This window comes from Saccopteryx bilineata, chromosome 5 (assembly GCF_036850765.1).
Source record: "Saccopteryx bilineata isolate mSacBil1 chromosome 5, mSacBil1_pri_phased_curated, whole genome shotgun sequence".
Lineage (NCBI taxonomy): Eukaryota > Metazoa > Chordata > Mammalia > Chiroptera > Emballonuridae > Saccopteryx > Saccopteryx bilineata.
In genome coordinates this window covers 146,906,752-146,913,990 of record NC_089494.1, presented here as the reverse complement: position 1 = coordinate 146,913,990, position 7,239 = coordinate 146,906,752, and positions in this window count along the sequence as shown.

Here is a 7,239-nt window from a genome sequence, read left to right as displayed (position 1 = left end):
TTTCATACTATTAGTATTGGGCTTAGGTTATTAATGTTACATTTGCTTTGAAAAGGCAATAAGAAATTTCTCTTCATTTTCTATGCTCTGAAACAATTTTTTTTTAATTAGGTGAGAGGAGGGGCGGCAGAGAGACAGACTCCCACATGCACCTCTACCAGGATCCACCCAGCAAGTCCCCTACAGGACAATACTCTGCTCATCTGGGGCCATTTCTTGTCAACCAGGGTAGTTTTATTTATTTATTTATTTATTTATTTATTTATTTATTTATTTATTTATTTAATTTTTTAAATGAAAATGTCCATGTTTATTTTATTTATTTATTTATTATTTTATTTTTTTGTATTTTTCTGAAGCTGGAAACGGGGAGGCAGTCAGACTCCCGCATGCGCCCAACCGGGATCCACCGGGCACGCCCACCAGAGGGCGATGCTCTGCCCATCCGGGGCGTCGCTCTGTCTCGACCAGAGCCACTCTAGCACCTGGGGCAGAGGCCAAGGAGCCATCCCCAGCATCCGGGCCATCTTTTTGCTCCAATGGAGCCTCGGCTGCGGGAGGGGAAGAGAGAGACAGAGAGGAAGGGGGGGGGTGGAGAAGCAGATGGGCGCCTCTCCTGTGTGCCCTGGCCGGGAATCGAACCCGGGACTTCCACACGCTAGGCTGATGCTCTACCACTGAGCCAACCGGCCAGGGCCCAGGGTAGTTTTAGAGTTTGTGGCAGAGGCCATTTTCAGTGCCTGAGGCCAACTAGCTGGAACCAATTGAGCCATGGCTGAGGGAGTGGAAGAGAGAGAGAGAGAGAAAGAAGAGGGACTGGGGGAAGGGTGGAGAAGCAGATGGGCATTTCTCCTGTGTGTCCTGACTGGAAATTGAACCTGGGACATCCACATGCCATGCCAATGCTCTACCAATGAGCCAAACAGCCAGGGCCTGCTCTGGAACAATTTAAAGAGCACTGGATCTGTCTGTATTTTGAGAGTTTGGAAAAATTCCCATGTAAAACCATCCAGCCCTGGTGCTTACTTTGTTGTGCAGCTAGCTCCTTAATATCCTTCTCTATTTCTTCTATAAAAATTGTTTTATTTAAACTTCCTCTCTCTAGTGGGGACAATTTTGGTAATCTGTATTACCCTTAGAAATTGTTTATTTCATCCAGATTTTCAAATTTATTTACAAAGAGATTTTAAATTTAAAAAATTTCTTTTATATCAATGATTATTTCTTGTCATTTTGAAAAATTTATTTGTGCTTTTTCTCTTTTTTTAGACAAGTTGATTAGTAATAATTAGTAATGTCTAATTATTTTTTAATAAACTAAGATTTTTATTTATTAATTACATAGGTAGTTCATAGGTTTTTAAAATTTTCTATTGCATTATTTTTTATTTTCTATACTTGTACTTTCTTTTGATTTACTTTTATTTTTTCTGGGTTTTTTTGTTTCATTGAGAATTTAATTTATTTTTCTTTTATTATTTTTATTGAAAAATATTTGAGGCAAAGCATTTTCCTCTTATCACATCTTTGAATCAGTCCTATAGCTTCTGTCATTCAGTAGTTTCATTACTGTGAGCTTTAAAAAAGTCTAAAGTCTCAGTTAGTATATTTCTTTTCAACAAGAGTTGTTTAATGTAAGGTAATTAAACTTCCAGATGGAAGAACCATTTTTCTAAAGTAGTTCTGGTTTTTTGTTTTTTTTTTTAATTATTTTTCTGAAGCTGGAAACGGGGAGAGACAGTCAGACAGACTCCCGCATGCGCCCGACCGGGATCCACCCGGCACGCCCACCAGGGGCGATGCTCTGCCCACCAGGGGGCGATGCTCTGCCCCTCCGGGGCGTCGCTCTGCCGCGACCAGAGCCACTCTAGCGCCTGGGGCAGAGGCCAAGGAGCCATCCCCAGCTCCCGGGCCATCTCCGCTCCAATGGAGCCTTGGCTGCGGGAGGGGAAGAGAAAGACAGAGAGGAAGGAGGGGGTGGGGGTGGAGAAGCAAATGGGCGCTTCTCCTATGTGTCCTGGCCGGGAATCGAACCCGGGTCCCCCGCACGCCAGGCCGACGCTCTACCGCTGAGCCAACCGGCCAGGGCCAAGTAGTTCTGGTTTTATTGTATTGTGACCAAAAATGTTTTTTGTAGTATTCCTACTCTATGGAACTCATGGTGTCTGCTAAGATTTTTTATTATGATCAGTTTTGTGACTGTTCTATGTGTTTCTGCAAAAAAGTACAATAAAAGTGGTGTATTCTCTTTATTTTGCAAAAAGAGTATATTATCTAAATAACTGGGAGACCTACTTTCTTTGTTCTGTTGTTTTATTCTTTTATCTCTTTATTTATCTCTTGTCTACTTAATTATTCCTGTGTTGAGAATGATGTATTAAAGTCTCCTATTGTTAGGGTATTTTAAGTCATATCTCCTTATATTTCCTATATTTTATGTTTTATTAACTAACACATTTGTTATGTTATATTATTAAGCATAATACTCTGGTATAGAATTTTTAAGACAGGATAATGAGATAGGAGAATTAAAATTCTATTTTAAATTTCTCTTGAAGTAGTAATTGCTTTTGTAGGAAAAACAATTTAAATGAGTTTATGGGAATGAGTCCCCTAAGACTTTAGGTAAATTGCTCCTAGTGGAACAATTTGAAATTCACTGGAGATAGCCTTCATGGCAAAATTAAACACAGGCTACATTTAGAATAGAAAGAGAAAATGTAAAATTTTAATATTTATAATTGTCCTTAGCCCATCCACTACTTCTAGGGAAAAAAATATAACTGTTTAATCTTGTTTAAAACTGTCCAATCTGATCTGTTAAGGCAGGATTTTCAACCTTTTTCATCTCATGACACACATAAAGTAGTTACTAAAATTCTGCAGCATGCCAAGAATATATACTATTTTTTTGCGAGCTGACAAAAAAAAAAAATAGGTACAATTTTGATTCATTCACACCCTATGGCTGTTCCTGTATTGGCTGTTACCATTTTTTCTCTGACAATCTAAGGGAAAAGAGATCAGTGACCCTGACTAAATAGTCAGGCACTGCATAACAAACGTTTTAAAAATTCTCACAGCACACCATTGAAAATTGCATGTTAAGGAGTTCCTTTAAAGAGTTTTCAGTCCTCTGTTGACCAATGTCACTCTGTTAAATTTAATTTTCTAAATAATAAATAAATAAATAAATAAGTAAATAAAGCATATTCTAGTAAAAAAAAGAGTGCTCAGTCTCTCTACTTTAGCGATGTAGAGAGTCAACCTGCCAGCCATTGTGTTTCTCCTCTTGGGTTGAATGCATTATGTGTCACTGTCATTTGCAGAGAAAGATGAGATTTGCAGACCTCATCCCTGTCTCTTCGTTGGGTGCTGTCCCTTGCCTGTCAGGTCGCTGAAGTCCTCCTGATCCTACAGGAAGGTTACAGGCTATTGTGACCCAGAGCCAATTTCTCAGTCCAGCCGGTGCTCTCCAGGGCCTCGCTGGCTTGTCTTTGGTCTGAAACACTTTGTGCTGTTTCTGGCATGGACTCCCATTTGGTATTGGCTTGAGGATCAGGATGCATGTAAAAGAAACTTCACTGGAGCAGCTTAACAAACAGAGTTCAGTTTTGAGGCAACAAGGAGTTTACAGTGGTAAGTTTAGAGCTGATGTAACTCTCACAAGAACTTGCGTTCTTCTCCTTACTTGCTCCACCAACCCTTGTAAATATCTTTCGTCATCAAAGTGGCGACATGGCTGCTTCCCTTTCAGCCTCATGTCTGAATTACAGATAGTAAGAGATAGAAATAAGGGAGACAGGATGGCACTTGCATTACAAACACAAAGCCAATCCAGAAATTTCCATTGGACTTGTGCTTATCTCTAAGGTGACCGACTTTTCTACATAGAGAAGGAGGACAAAAATAAATTGAAAAAAACAATATCATAAATAAAAGAAACATTTTATTCATTGCAACAATAATACACTATAATATGATAAATGCATAATAAAAACATTTGTAATATTTTATATTGTAATTATGCTTACATCCCTATTAATTTTTAATAACTGTAAGAAAAATGTACTCATTTAGTAAAACTAAATATCAAACAAAACCACTAATTTGGAGTGACATTTGGGTGTATTTATCATTTTCTAATTAAAAAATGTCTTTTATGCAACTATTTAATCAAAATACATTATTAATCAATATGGTTTGAGGTTACATTTTCAGCATTACGTGGGGAATAAGCCTGATACCCCAAACCCCAGCATCATCCCTCCTAACCCATGTTAGCAGAAAGATGCATTTTGAGATATTGATTCCAACAAGATTATGATATTTTTTGTAGTCCATCACAAAAAACAATTATATTTACCAAGGCTAATTCTGCTTATTTCTGTAAGCAAGACCTATGTTAAATCGAATTCTTTTTTCCTTTTCCATCTTTTCTTTTGGGTGGGAGGGGTGTAAATTTTAGATTGCCTGGAAGTAAAAAGAAGGCTACACAGAATGGAAGTACTTTATTACAACAAAATGGGGGATATTTTATCTAATGGAAAAAAATCTCTTCAGATCCCATACAATTCCCTTGCCTGGGCTAGGTTTTAATATTTCAATACAATGTAAAAGAAGATAAGTGAAACAGAGATCAGGATAGCCTGAGCTCAGTCATGTAATAATAGGTGAAGTACTGTCTGCACATTGTCCTGTAGGAGGAATGTATTCAGCTGCAACGGCTCTCCTGCATGTTTCTGCAATGGCAAGTTGTGAAGACTCATTGCAGTGGGTTACACTATATTTTCTTCCCACTTCACTTCTGTTGACATTAAGAGTGCTGTTTTAATGTTTTGAATAAAGGATAAAGCATTATTTTTCCACCACCCATGCGAGCCAGTTGGGTGAGGCTTACTATATTTTGCTATGAGAAAATGAGCACCAGCCCTGGCCATTTTGCTCAGTGGTAGAGCATCAGCCTGGCATGTGTATGTCCTGGGTTTGATTCCCAGTTAGGGCACACAGGAGAAGTGATCATCTGCTTCTCTACCACTCTCCCTCCTCCTTTTCTCTCTCTCTCTCTCTCTCTCTCTCTCTCTCTCTCTCTCTCTCTCTTCCCCTCTAGTAGCCATGACTTGATTGTCTCAAGCTCATTGGCTCTGAATACTGAGGATGGCCTCATGGAGCCTCCACCTCAGGTGCTAAAAACAGCTTGGTTGTGAGTATGGCCCCAGATGGGCAGAGCATTGGCCTCAGACAGGGGTCCTGGGTGGATCCAAGTTGTGGTGCATGCAGGAATCTATCTCTCTCCCATCCTTTCACTTGGAAGCGAAGACAGGAAAAAAAAAAAAAAAAAAGAAAGAAAGAAAATGAAGCTCCAGATGGGTGAAAAGGCTCCATCAGGGGAAGATACCAGTGGACCGAATGGCCTAAGGACACAGGTATCTAAGCCTCATTCACCTCTTTCATTCATATGGCCTCACCACATGATGATGCTGTTTTATGCTAAAGTTATGTGCATTCTGATCCTTAACACCTGACTTTTTGCCTTGATGTGAATCTAATGTCTATTATAGGTTGGAGATCCTGTAATTGAGTATGTCTTTACAGCGGGCTCAATGATTGGCCTGCCTTGCAGGAATTTGGGAAGGTTTGAGACATTTAAGATGAAAGCAGATTAGTGAGAGCCCTTACTCTGGAAAGTGGGTGCTTTACTCACAACCAGGGAAAGAAAGCGTTTTGCTTACATAGCGAGGCCTTCTCAAGGCTGAGCCTGTGTGAAGGAGAAGTTGCTGAAGTGGTGAAAACATATCCCATGGTATTTCTCTTGCATCAAGGATTTTAAATCTTGAAAGAAGGAACAGAGTCCAAAGACAGAGTTGTGCATCTCCAGTGAGCATGCAGCCACACTCTCCAAAGTAAAAGCTGTCAGGACAGGGATGTCCTGAGTGGGATATTCACTTAAGGAAACTTAACTCTTTAGGCCTCCCAAACCCATTATGTTGAATATGGGAAATTTCTCAAATGTGCAACAACTCCATCTTCTGACAATGTGCTTGAGTGAGGGCATTGAAATTATTACCATTTATCTGATTAAGTACAGGTTTCAACTTTCAGATATTGAAGCATGGCACAGAGTGGACTCAGAAACAGTTGCTTGGCTATAGTTCTTCTCCTCGGATTCTCTTCCTTTTAAAAGCTCATCTGAACACATCTTTGCAATTAGGCGTGTGCTCAAAATGGAAGAGGAGGAGAGATCTTGTTAAATTTGGGGGTGGGGGACTGTTGGCTTCCTGTGAATGAGAACACAATGCTGAAGACTCAAATTCTACTACTTTGTTTCAAATCTCTGTACAGCCCCATAATCTCAAATGTGCCCTCAGTGCTTTAACTTGCTTCTAATACCTCTGATAACACAGGGTACTGCTTGTGATTGAATTCAGCCTTGGTACTGAGTGAACCTCACTCAACTCTTCCAGTGAAAAGGCATTGTCCCTGCTGAGGAGTGAGCTACCCCTTTACCAGATTTGGTTGTTACAATCAAATACTTAAAAAAAAGTTTAATTTAGATGTATTTTATATGGTAGAGTTTCTTAATGTTATAATGTTCTCTGCATTTAAAACCTCAGGTCTGCGGTGTTTACATTCCCCTTGGCCACTCTTAGACTTCAAATGCCATTCTTCTTTGATGTACTTTGAGATAGAATATTTAGGAATATGCCACACATAAAGGGGGCTGCATTTTACATGTTTGCCTCCCATTTTATATCTGCGAAGTGATTTGAAATAATTAAATGAGAAATGCTGGTTTGGGTGGTCAGGCGATTACTATAAACACTTGGGATTTATCTTTAAAATCTTGCCAGAAACATGAAAATGTCGACATATAAAATGGAGGATTGTATTTATCAGTTTTTATTTGAAAGCACGTGTGCCAGGCACTGTGCATGCATAGCGTTCCTATTTCAAAATAATTTGGGGTCACATTTTAAGTTAAAGCATCATCAATATAATGTTTACTTTTTGACTTAATATGAAATACAGTGTTCTTAGAACATACCTACAAATTAAAATTTTTTTCTGTTTAGAAAATTAAATTTAACAGGTTGCCATTGATCAATAAGAGTACATATGTTTCAGTTAAACATTTTTATAGCATTTGAATAACAGTTGATTATATTGTATACCCATCATCCAAAGTCAAATCATTTTCTGTCACCTTATATTTGTCCCTCTTTATATCCTTTCCCCCAC